General features: G+C 42.7%; 1 protein-coding gene and 1 long non-coding RNA gene across 2 annotated transcripts in view; one reads left to right on the top strand and one right to left on the bottom strand.

Moving 5' to 3' along the window:
- The window catches only part of PLA2G4A (phospholipase A2 group IVA), a 368,660-nt gene extending 355,259 nt beyond the window's left edge, over positions 1-13,401 (bottom strand). The window contains exon 1 of the mRNA XM_039484615.1: positions 13,327-13,401. The gene's annotated coding sequence lies outside the window, so the exon portion shown is untranslated. The remainder of the gene's footprint in view (positions 1-13,326) is intronic.
- On the top strand, positions 2,096-12,883 carry LOC120370235. The gene is made up of 3 exons (XR_005583667.1): positions 2,096-2,188; positions 12,109-12,182; positions 12,740-12,883. It is a non-coding gene; the product is annotated as an uncharacterized LOC120370235 (long non-coding RNA).
- Positions 13,402-13,594: the final 193 nt, after the last annotated feature.

Genomic DNA, 13,594 nt, shown 5'->3' with positions numbered 1-13,594 from the left:
GTAACAGTACAACAAAGAAGGCGGAAGCCCTTAATCCCAAACAATCAAATGCTTCTTTGCCAAAAAAAAAAAAAAAATCAAACAAGCCACAGGCAATAAACCAGACAATTAAAAAAAAAAAGTCAATACAGAACGATCCTGCACAGTTCACATATCGAACAAGCAAGTCCTGGAGCAAATTAAAACAGGGGTCAAGGATCAGCACACATTTTTCCTCCAAAAACAATTGCAACTCTCTGATTTTAATATACAAGAGCTCAAGATGTCCGATTATAAGAGGGAAAAGTTGTCTTCTTAAACTAAGTGCTCAAATGTTCATAGTATTTATTCAAGAAATCATTTAGCTATTCAGGGCTAGATTCTCAGCTGGGATAAATTGTCATAGCTGTCTTGACTTCATTGAAGCTATGTTAATTTACAAATCTGAGAATCTGACTCCCAGTCTAAAAAGCTAACTAAAGAATAGAGCTAGAAGAGTACTCATGCTAGGCAAAAAGAAAAAAGGTGTAACCGTTAGGTTTTCAAAGCATTTAAATGTTTCTCTTATTTCACAGACCAAAGTCATAGTAGGCTAGCAAGTACAGACAAACGTAGAAATAGACATTGTTATTTTCCATATATTGAATTTCAAAGCTAATATAATGACGCCACTTTTCTTAACTAGCAGAGAGAAGAGTGTCTTTATTGGAGGTGACCCCATTTACAACTAGAGAGTCACATCAAAGAATTTTACTCAATATATTACATGGTGCTTCTTTGTGTTGTTCACAGGGACAGCTCCAGGCCTCAGCACGCCAAGCACGTGCTTGGGGCTGCATGCTGCGGAGGGCGCTCTGCCGGGCTGCATGCCTGCGGAGGGTCCACTGGTCCCGTGGCTCCAGCGAAGCCGCGGGACCAGAGGATCCTCTGCAGGCACGCCTGCGGGAGGTTCACCGGAGCCATGGACCAGAGGACCCTCCGCAGGCATCCTGCAGGAGGTCCACCGAAGCCGCGGGCATGCCTGCAGGAGGTCCACCGAAGCCGCGGGACCAGCAAGCGGCAGAGCGCCCCCCGCGGCCTGACGCCATGCTTGGGGCGGTGAAATGTCTAGAGCCGCCCCTGGTTGTTCAACATTCATACATAAGCATTATAGAACAATTAGAAGGGGCTTCTTTCTAAAACTGGAAGTCTTACTGTCTGCACAGGGTTTGCAATAGTTAAACAAGTTAAAATCCCTGCTAGACACAAAAGCTGCAAGGAGGAATATTGTGCCGACGTGGCCTGCTCTTTTGTTAGTCCACACATCTTCAATTAGTAACTGCAGAATGATACATCATTTGGAGACAGACAAGCCACATAGACATGACTGTACAATGAGGTGCTCTCTGCACTCACTCTTTAAAATAAAGGTCAGTGCATGCAGCACAAGAAAATCCCAAAGAAAAGTATGTCCAACATTTGACATTTTGGGGAGCAGGGAAGGGAGAGAATGGTTTAGAAGATTTCTGCCGAGCCATGCAGCAATCTAACAAAGACAGAACAGAAGACATGGCACTAGTCCATTTGATTATTTTGCCTAGCAATTATCTTTTGATAGCATGCTGTACTCCAACGCTTCACAGCTGGGAGTTTTCATTACACAGAAGTTCCGCGAGTTGTGAAGTGGCTTCTTTGAAAATAGCCATACAATCAGTTTGGGAAGTTTTTCTTATCCTTTAAATATTTATATTGAAATAACCTGCTGAAATGTAAGTGTATACACTAAAAACCTTGCAACTGGAGATGATAACCAATTCCACTTCTTTAATCTCTCCCTACCACAGCAAGAAAACAAGTAGAAACCAAAACACACTGCTGGAGAGGGTTCACAATTAAAACATTGGAACATGGTAATGGTTCATTTATTCCAATACCAGATGGTGGTTTATCATAGTTTTTGTTTTGGAAGAAGTCCTGAAATATCTTCAGTGGGGTCAGATGACTCAGAGAATGCTTGCTAAGAACCGGACACCCTTATGCCATTTTATTATAAGCAAGGTTACGTTTATGTCACAGAGGTCATGGAACTCACGGAATCCATGACTTCCAGAGACCTCGGTGACATTCTCTGCTTCAGCCTCAGGGGCCGAGGAACTGGGGCTGGCAGCCAGCAGGGTCCCATCATGGTTCCAGCGACAGGCAACAGCCTCCTCATGGAGTCCCCTGCAAGGTTCCAGCAACAGGCGACAGCCTCCTCAGGGGGCCTCCTCAGGGTTCAGGAAGGATGGGGTCAGGGGCACCTTGGGCGATCATCTGTGGGTGTCCTGTTCTCTCTTTGGGAAATACAGTGAGCCTCCAGTTCCCAGACATCATGGATGGAGAGCGCTCCACCCCCAGCTTCCAGCTGCCGCGGGCAGAGTGGGAACCCCACAGCTCCCAGCCACCACGGTGGTGGGAGAAACCACGGAGCCACAGCAGCAAAAGTCACAGACAGGTCACGGCTTCCCTGAATTTTTGCTTATTGCCTGTGACCTGTCCATGACTTTACTAAAAATAACCATGACAAAATCTTAGCCTTAGTTATAAGTAATGATACAGGACAAACTGAAAAGTGCAAAAATAAGATGTGATCCACATTAGAAAAGAGCACAAGCACTTTTGCTCTAAGAAAGAAATTGATTTATACTGCAATGACTAAAATGAAAGGTCTTTCTCAAGAGAGAAAATGCGTTTTATAGGCTGGAGATGCTGCTGCAGTAGCAGAGGGTTGTGCTAGGCTCACCACCCCATTTTCCTGGGCCCCAATTGCACAGCAGAGAATGTTTCCAGGGCCCCAAATCCAGATAGACAGGAACCACCGCAGCCCAGCCATCACCCCCAGCCTGAGCCTTAGAAGAATGCAAGAGGCCTCTGCTGGAGAAACAGCAATACTAGAGAGGAAGTAGGTTAGCCTGAGGACTATCTTCCACCTCTCCTCCTCCCCACACACCCCCACATGCCAGTCCCTGGACTAACGACTAACTAGTACTGTGAGGAGTGCAGGGAGAGTTGTATGTAGCCCCACCATCCCAAGTCCCAGCCCAGGAGCCATAACTCCAGAGGTAAAGCCTGAGCCATGGTTAAGCAGAGACACTCAGGTCTGCTGCCAGAGATGCGCTATCATGTCTTCATGCTTTCATGTCACTCTACCATGAGCTGCACAGATGTAGACTTGGGAAGGAAAATAAGAACCCTAGAATATTGTCTGGCTGCCACCATAGGTGGAGAGGAAAAGTGAGTTGGAGGGAAAACAGAAGAAGAAATTTAGGGCATTTAACTACAAAGAAAATCATTTGCTGAAACAATTTTTTCAAAAAAATGAAATATTAAAATGTAACAAAATTATATAAACATAAAAATAGGAGGTGGTCAGTGGCTGGGGAAGGATGGGAATTTAGATACAAATGAGCTAGTAGGAGGAGAAAAAAGGAATATAAAGAAATGAGAGAATTATGTAAAGCTTGTGTTTATACTGTGAACGTTCAGATGACATTCACCTGACAAACCTAGAGTAACCGTACTATCTTTTATTGTTCACTGGTCCTTCCTTTCTCCTATTTCCACCCCTCCCTATTGTTTGCTAACATCACCTGTTGAGCCACATCTAGTTTTTAGGTCCCCAGACCTGCAGTAGAATCTAGTAGCACTGGCCCCTTGCATCTGCATAAAGACTCATTTGAAACAATGGGCTTCATTCTAGGTTCAGGGGTGTCTATGCTAGTAGATTGACTGCAGAATCAAAGTCTAAATATAGAATGTTCTTCCTCTGGGAAAAAGTCTTATTTTAATACCACCCTATAATTATGACCAAGGGATTAGTATTGGCATTGATAATATTACTCAGTAATTTAACTAATTGCTAAGATTAAAATGATTGACTCATGTAATCCTAGTGATAATTTAGAACATTGTATGGCTGTTAGGATCCTATTATACAATACAACACTGCTATTTCATAAGCAATGTTTTTGATTCAAAGTCAGACGACTTGAAATTCAGTTGTGAACTGAATTGATGAGAAATTCAATCTAATGCTGCAGCGAAAGCTTTTATCCCTTTCTCATGTGGCTTCAGGTTTAATCATTTATATAGAAAGATTCCTGTTCTGCTATGCTTAGTGTTTACACAACAAAATTCTTTCTCCTCATATTAAAACCATCCTAAAAACAACACGGGAAAGAGTTTACACAGTCTTAGAGACTGAGTTCTCATACTGAAGGAGTCACAAGCAAAGTCACTTTTTAGATGGCTGCCACCAGAATAGGGCTCAGAAATAACTTTTCAGTGAAAAACATTAGGCCACTGTACAAAACTCACCATCCTAGAGCACCCCCATCAGGGTATACTGTGGCATTGCAGCCATTCTACCTCAGCTTCCCCACCAAGCTCTTTGACCTACTCCAACCATACCTATGACTCAGCTTTCTGGCCAACCCACTTTAAAGAGTTCAGCTTCTTCCATGGCAACAGAGTACGTGGATAACCAAAAACCACAAAACAAATTAATCTTCATCCCAGCCTGTCTTAGCATCCAGCCCCCTTCCTTATATGCTGGCCCCAGCTGCAACAGCCTGCGTCAACACCCACCAACAGGCACCTGGGCTTAGGTCTACCCAACAGTCCAGTCCATGCCCACCCTTTTATAAACGGCCCTGGCCAGCCATAGTCCTCAGACAGCTCCTGGCCCTCAACCAGGTAGGAGCATTCTGTCCACTGTCCTCCTCAGTCAACCTTTAACTGCTGGGCTTACCTCTTCTCAAGTCCACTACCACTACTTAGCACGGGTGTAGCAGAACAGGGCTGATTGCCCCCCAGGCCACCTGGCCTTTAAAAGGGGCTGGCCATGTCATTACAGCCACATTCTCAGCTGGTCTAAGTTGGCGAGCTACACCAATTTACACTAGCTGGGAGTCTTGTCCTTTATTTTCATATATATTTTGTCGATAACATAAAGTACTTCTTGCCCTATTTTTTTTAATCTGCTTTGCTGACAAAAATGGACTGTATCCTTTGCAAGACACATACAACATGAAGAAAGGAACCCACTTCTATGACGGGTTTATCTCAGCTATTGCACCTTTTTGGCTCAGACAGCAGCATGCTTGTCTGTGGATCCTGACTGTCCCTCTTGAGTCTTGTACAGGACACACACATTTTGCATTTATACAACAACTTCCATCCAAAGACCCCATGGCTCATCTTAAACAATGAATTTTAGCTTCAACACCAGTGAGATAGGTAAATACTATACTGTCATTCCCATTGTACAGATGGGGAAAGAGAGGGCTTCTGTACACAGTGCATTAGTGCGCACCAAGTAGGGTGTAAATTCTAGTGCACAAGCATGTCATGCACTAAGTGGTCACATGGCCCCCACTGGCACACACTAAATTTTGTTAGTGAACATTGACATCAAAGGACCCTAGGGAACTTTTAGTGTGTACAGCAGAGTCCCCATAGCCAGTTAGTGCGTGACATGCTGGTGTGCACTAGAATTTACACCCCACCTCGTGCATATTGATGCAAAGCATAGGCAAGCCCTGAAACACAGATTGTGATGTGCCCAAGACTTTGTTGAAAAGAAACAGAAATCCCCAAACTGAAAAAGTTTGAGAAAAAACTAAAAGAAGTCCTTGAATTTTCTTTTAAAAAGCAGCTATATTTTAAGGTTAGGTATGAAGAAATTGTCCCAGCTCCAAAGAGTTTGCTACTTCCTCTGTGTGCTACTTCTCCTGTGTTTTCGGGGTGGGAGAACCTCATGGTATTTTGTGTTTTGAAAAGCAGCAACTTAAGGATATGAAAACATTCCATGATACAAGGGGATAGACTTGTTGACCCGTTAGGATTTCCTTCCTATGGAAATGAGTCTGTGATTATATATTTAAAGATATCTGTGTGTATTGCCAGTTTTTTCCCATTTGCGTTCAAAATCCTCCTAGCAGACTTGGATCTGAATCACATTATGACATACACCACCAAATCATAAGCTATGCATAACTATTCCTTTAATGTCCGTATCTAAACCTCAGTCATTTATACTTTTTTTCCTCAGCCACTTTTTTTCCACTGTCTATAATGCCCAATCATTAAAAATCAATCTGTAAAGAGCATCATTCATGCAAAATCCAAGAATCAGCACGAATGAGCTGATTAGAAAATACAGCAGATAAGAAAATCTCAAAGATGTCTGGTAACTGAAGACAATACTTAAAAATTGGACAATTATTACAACAGACATGACTCTCCCTGAATCAATCTGTAAGATCCATTTCTGTTGTGACACCTTAGAGACATCAGCCAACCCAGTGAAAGCTATGTGGTGCAGCAATCACAGGTAGTTAATTTTATTCATTATTTGCAAAAGAAAAAAAGTTCTCAAATGATCTGAAACCAAGTTGTGCACACAACCAACCTGTGCAACCACATAATCGTATTATTCTCATCATCCCTTCCTACCTATTTTTTGCTACACTCACTGCTGTCTTGTTTCCAGTTACTTGTCATAGAGTTTAAGGCAAAAAGAGACTCCCAGGTCATCTAGTCTGATCTCCTGCATATCACCGGCTGCCAACATCATCCAACTCTCACACACTAAACCCAACAACTGAAACTAGACCAAAACATTACAGCTCACAGGAGACTAGATAGTATGGACCACAGAAGGACTGAAGTGCACCAGTGCCTGAGTCCCATCCTCCTTCTCCCCCTCCCCGCTCACCCCAGTGGCAGGGGAATGATTAAGCAAGATACACCTAGATAATCCTGGCAAATGACCTGCTGCAGATGAAGGCAAAAATCCTCCAAAGCCGCTGCCAATCTGACCTGAGGCATAGTTCCTTCCCGACCCCACATAGGCTAGTCAGTTAAACCGTGAGCATGTGAGCAAGAACCAACACCTGAGAAAGAGAATGCTCGGAGTCACCTCAGAGCCCTGGCCCTTCCCATCCAATATCCCATCTCTAGCCAGGGCCATCCGTGATGCTTCAGAGGAAGGAGGGAAAAAAAACAAAACGAACAAACAGAATATATTGGGAAGGAAACATCCTGTCCTGACCCCTGCAGGTGGTCGGCTGAAACCCTGAAGCACGAGCTTTTAGGAACATATAACATAAACCAGAAGTGAGCCCAGGGCTGTTGAGCCCTGCCCTTTGCCATCACAAGCAGCCCCATCATACAACTGCACTCATACATTTTTCCAGATCTCTCTTAAAACTAATTAAGTTGTTTGCCTCAACGACTCTTATTGGGAAGCTGTTCCAGAACCTCAGCCCTCTGATGGATAGAAACCTTCTTTTAATTTCTAACCTGAATTTGTTCGTGGCCAGTGTACGTAATATTTGTTGTTGTGTCAACATTATCCTTTAATTTAAATAGCTCATCACCCTCCCTGGTGTTTATTCCCCCCAAAAATGTATTTAAAGCAACCATATCCCCTCTCCACCTTTTTGTTAGACTAAACAAGCCAAGTTCTTCCTATCTCCTCTCATAAGATGAGCCCACTATTCCCCTGATCATCCTAGTGGCTCTTCTCTTCACCTGTTCGAGTTGAATTCATCTTTTTGAACATTGGTGACCAGAATTGTACATAATATTCCCAGTGCCTTGTACAATGGTGTTAATATTTCTCTATATCTACTGGAAATGCCTCTCCTGATATATCCTCTGGTCACATTTGCCTTTTTAACCACCACACGGCTTTGGTGGCTTGGTCATCCTGTGATCAACCCACACCCTCAGATCTCTCTCCTCATCTGTCACTTCCAACTGATGAGCCTCCAGATTGTAGCAGAAATGTGTATAACTAGACCCTAAGTGCAAGACCTTGCACTGTGTGCTATTGAATTTCATCTCATTTCTGTCATCCCAGTCTTCAAGATGGTCCAGATCTTTCTGTATAATGTTCTGATCTTTCTCTGAATTGACGATGCCTCCCAACTTTGCATTATCAGCAAATTTCATTAGCACACATTCCTACTTTTTGGGCCAAGGTCATTAATAAAAACACTGAATAAGATTGGTCCCAAGACCGACGTTGGAGTAACTCCACTGGTAACCTCCCTCCAGTCTGATAATTCACCTTTCAGCACAACCCTTTGCCTTCTCCCCTTTAGCTAGTTTCTTATCCACCTTACAATTCTTGTACTGATCCTCATCTTCCTTAACTGAACTATGGCATGGTGTCAAATGCTTTACTGAAGTCCAAGTATATTAGATCTAATGCACAGGTTAGACTGGCATGAACTACCTTTGGTAAACCCATGTTGCATTACATCCCCTTTACAAGTTACCACCTTTGATTTAATTGTTCTTTCCTTAATATAATTATTCTTTCTTTGTAAGATCTTTGGGCCGGGGACGATATCATCCTGTGCTCATTCATCCATTCAGCACCTACAATTATAACAATCAATGTAATAAATCTATGTGTACATCATGATTTTAAAGTCTACTGAAAACTCCCTGCATTGTTTGAGTTCTGCTGAGAAGGTTCAGAAAGAATTGGTTCAGATTTGCTTCTGAACTCTTCACCCAGCCCTGCTTGAAATGCCACCTAGTCTCTGTATACATGATGAAAAAAGGTGTAAATAGTTACCAGCAGGCTTCTGAATCATGATACAGTGAAGCTAGTTATTGAGCTAACTCAGTTTTAAAAAGAACCTTTTTCCTTTGTCTAGGAATATCTCTAAAAGAAAGTGTTTTTTCTCACCCACAATTGCACAGCTGGCTTTGGTAATTCATTGTTTAAATCTAGTTTATGGTGCATATACTGTAAATGCTAGGCTGATAGCACTTGGGAGATTAATGAAAATTGTATCGATCTAGCTGCATTGCCAGCATCTTTGGTCCAACAATAATACTGTCCCTTGTACTTATATAGCATTATTTATTCAAGGATCTCAAAGCATTTTACAGATATTAAGCCTCATAATACACCTATCTAACCTGTTTATGATGCATCCATCACCATAATATCTAAGTACCTGCCATCTGAGGATGAATAAAGTTAGGGACAGAGATGATGACTGATTTGGCTAAGTGGATACAGTAAATCACTAGCAGAGGTCAGAGTAGACTTAGGAATCTAATTCCTAGTTCCCTGCTCTAACTCCTAGACAACACTCCCTCATTGTTCATGTGAAGGGCAGTGATTTTTAATACTTGGACATTGTAGAGAGACTATGATTGTGTCATAAAGGTTACAGGGCTTCACTCTTGCCCACTGTCAGGAAATAACCTGGTGCCAGTTTATGAGGACCAAAGTGAACCATAGATTTGCTACCAATTACAGAGGTCAGTAGAAGACTATGTAACAAATTAAGAAAAAGTCAATACATCTTAGTAAGACTGCCCCCTTACAACTAATAAAGCTGAATGAAAAAAAAAATTGAAGTGAACGAGGTGCCATATGTCCAGACATCAAAACTTATCTAAATCTCCCCTGTGCACATATTTTGTATATGTGCAAAAGGTTTACAAGGGTCAACTATTCACAGGAAAAAAATGTTTTTAATACTTTTTCTGTTTGTGAAAATGTTTAGTAGACTTTGTTTTTCATTGATTTATTTATTATTTTAAATCATTTGACTATTTTATGTGAACAGATTTCATCCTATGGATGGTTTGCGATCTTTCATGTCCACTATTTCTTTGCCTATTAACTATTCATTTAGTGCTGTGTGACTGGTCACTTAAATCATATTTTGTTCCTGTTATCTGATTGGAATGCTGAAACATCTATAAATAAAGGAGGGAAATAAAAGATATAGAGATGGCTGCACAAGCACTTCTGATGTGAACTTTCCCACTAATACTTCTCCAAAAGCATTTAGTGCACTCTGCTTTCTGCAAACATTCTTATGGAACAAATGGTCATTCATAGAAAATTCAGAGGAAATTAATGAAAATATCTTCAAAGCAAGTTCACAGCTTTTATTTTAAAATTTTCATGAATATTTTTGGGTGGGATTCAGCCAACTCCCAATGCCCATTCAGATATTACTGGAAAAGTTTTCATTTTATCAACAGACCTTGGGCCAATGACTTCAGAATTGTCCCAGGGCAGAAGCCAACCGTTATGGAGTATGTCTACACTGCAATTAAACACCCGCAACTGGCCCATGTCAGCGGACTCAGGCTTTCAGAGCTTGGGCTACAGGGCCATAAAATTGCAATGTAGACATTCAAGCTTGGGCTGGAGCCCAGGGTCCCAGAGCTTAGGCTCCAATCTGAGCCCAGGCTCCAATCTGAGCTCAATTGTCTACAGTGTAGACTCTACACCAAATTTTACAGCCCCACAGCCTGAGCCCTATGACACCATTTCAGCGGGCATGGGCCAGCTACGTATGTTTAATTGCAGTATTGACATACCCTATTTTCAGGGGTTTAACCCTTCAGCATGACATCTCACACTACACTGTAACCAGCTATGCTGCATAGAATGATGTCAAACACCATGTTTGAGTGAGCTATTGCCGTTGTGTTAACCAGATGGCTTCAGAACTGATAATATAGCCAGAGGTGATAATGTAGCCAGAGGTGAAAGTAAGCCAGTCCAGTCCGGTCTGGCGTACCGGCAAGAGCCAGTACGCCGTGCTGAACCGCACCGGCTTCCGTGGTGGGGATTGAAAGGGCTCTGGGCTGCCCGCAGCGGCTCCGGTGGCTGGGCAGGGGCCGGGATTTAATGGGCTCAAAGCTCCCCGCGGCTGCAGGCAGCCCAGAGCCCTTTAAATCCTGGCCACGGCTCCGGCGGCCGGACTGGGGCCGGGATTTAAAAGGCTTAGAGCTCCCACCGCTGCGGGCAGCCCAGAGCCCTTTAAATCCCAGCTGCGGCTGAGATTTAAAGGGCTCAGAGCTCCCCGCCACTGCCGGCAGCCCAGAGCCCTTTGAATCCCGGCCGCGTCTCCGGCAGCTGGACAGGGGCCGGGATTTAAAGGGCTCAAAGCTCCCCGCGGCTGTGGGCAGCCCAGAGCCCTTTGAATCCCGGCGGCAGCTGGGATTTAAAGGGCTCAGAGCTCCCCACGGCTGCAGGCAGCCCAGAGCCTTTTAAATCCCGGCCGTGGCTCTGGCGGCTGGGCTGGGGCCATGATTTAAAGGGCTCTGGGCTCCCCTCAGTGGCAGGAGCTCTGGGCCCTTTAAATCCCTGCCCCAGCCCCGCAAAGCTCGGGGTTCCCCCCGGCGGCCGGAGCCCCAGGCCCTTTAATTTGCCCCTGAGCCATGGTGGGCTCCCAGCCACCTCTTCAGCTAGGAGCCCCTGGTTGATTTAAAGGCCTTTAAATCTTGAGAGGCCACGCCCCTTCCAGATGAGACCACGCCCCTTCTGAATGAGGCCATGCCCCCTGAGGACTCCAGCAGTAGCGGTAAGTCCTGTAAGTTACTTTCACCCCTGAATGTAGCGCTTCATCCGAGTGCTATATGCACTTCAAATTTCAGTTTAAAATCATTTTAGATGATTAGCTGAACTGCTATAGGCATCAGTGACTGATGATTTAAAAACCCATTTGGGTGAGGTTTGAAGGACGGGAATCCACAAGGTTCTGATGTCACTTACTGCAGAAGAATAACTGGAAATAACCTTAATAAAAAAAACTTATTTCTTAGTACTAAAACTGTGTTCAGGTCAGGCCAGCCATCGTTCATTTCAAACATCATTTAAAAGACACTTGAGAGGGACTCTTAGAATATATATAGTTTATATTCTCTTTTCTTAACAGCCTGGAGTGATTGCTAATACCACTTCCGGGACAATCAAATCAAGCACATTGTCAAAACAAATGCCAAGTGTATAAGAATTTTATTTTCTTAAAGCATCTTCGAAAATCACTGACAAGTATTTACGCTACTTATAGTAGCGAGCTCTTGTAGAGCACTGTCATCAGTAGATATCAAAGAACTTTACAACGGAAGCAAGTATCATTCCCTCCCAGTTTTACAAATGGGGAAACTGAGGCACAGAGAGTGACATGACCAGCAATCCAGTGGCAGAGCTGGGACTAGAATATAGGTCTCCCCCTGAGTCCCAATCCAATGCTGTATCCACTATAGTATTATAAGCACTTATACTATAGGTATTTATACTACTTATACAATGTAATACTTTGCATTCCTCTTTAGAAAAGTATGGTGATCAAGAAGAATTCCATGCATTGCATTTCAATTTTAGAGTCTTTTTTTCCAAAATTAAAAAGGTAGGTTTGATATTTTAAAGATCATAAAAATCAGAACCAAATCATTTGTCAACAACAAAGTCCCACATTTTTTGTGGAGTCACTTTTGTAGAACTTTGAAAATTTGATCAACATAATTTAAATAAGAAGTCAGCAGAAGGGGATATGAAAACAAATAAAATATTCTGAAATGTACATTACACTCCCTGGGAGTCACATGACTACAGTGTTCCTGAATTGTCCATTTTAAAGACAAACACTGACCTCTGTAGACAATAGGTTTATATGTGTAAAATTACAGCATATAATGGCTAATACACATCCTAGGAGACAAAAATATACTTTGTATAATCATCTGTTCAAATCTGAAGACAAGAGCCATCAAAATCAAACATGCTCAGCAGCATTTTGGAAACTTTAGCAGCAGCAGAAGTGTATCTCACTGCAATGGGTTTGATTACAATCAGAGGTATTTCAGTCTGAAAAGAACTGGCAGTACTCAGAGGCAGTGATGTTAAAAAAAAAACTAGTGCATTTGATTTGCTTGTGCCAGTAAATTGCACCCCTCTTTACCACAGGAGATACTGAACTCCTCAGAAGGGCAGGTGATGTTTACAGTACCACCATCACCACTGTGGGAAGTCTATCAACTTGAGTGAAATTGCTTCAGAGACCCACCAAAACTTCTAAAGCTAGTTGTCCATCTGAGGCAGCACTGTGCTGTGGTGCAACACTGTGATGAAATCAGACATGTAAGCAACTTTGTTCTGTTTGTTCCTCATTTTTATCCAAATGACAAAGACCAGAACAGACTGAACTTTCCTGGTTGGCTCAATGTCAGCTTCTCTGACAAGCTTCAATCCACCCTTATTGAAACAAAGGACTATCTGGGCTAAAGATAGACAGCTACAGTTTTCAAAGTGTTCTTACAAGTAGTGACTATCTCATCATAAGAAGGAAAACATCCATTAAAAAGCACAGCCTGAGATCAGTTCTTGTAATAAGCATTTATCTGTGAGTGTGCCAAACATACTCCACATTGCTAGCCATACACATTAATAGACTGATTGATATTAAGACTGTCCTTTATCAGAAATATTGCAGTCTCCTCAGTAATAAGAAAGGTCAAACTAGATAAAACACTTGAGGAATTAAGAGTACTTACCAGCTAGCAAAGAGGTAGTGAGCTGTAGCCTACAAAATAGCCTCTTTAGGGCTACAGCTGCTTCATTATGCCAAATTTAAAGCACCAGCCACAGAAAAGCATGCAGGGAAAAAAAGTTCTTATAAGATGCCAATCCTTCCCTAAGGAGAGTTAGTATGAAGTAAGTAATTACTAAAGAAGGTGCTCCTGTTGTGTATGGCTTCTGTGTTAAAAGGGTCTTAGCCCAGTTTCTCATTTTGTGGCTGCAGTTTTCAGTTAGTTACCAGCA

Source organism: Mauremys reevesii, linkage group 8, assembly GCF_016161935.1.
Source record: "Mauremys reevesii isolate NIE-2019 linkage group 8, ASM1616193v1, whole genome shotgun sequence".
Taxonomy (NCBI): Eukaryota; Metazoa; Chordata; order Testudines; family Geoemydidae; genus Mauremys; species Mauremys reevesii.
The sequence above is the reverse complement of the archived record's forward strand: the minus strand, read 5'-3'. Positions and strand labels throughout refer to the sequence as shown.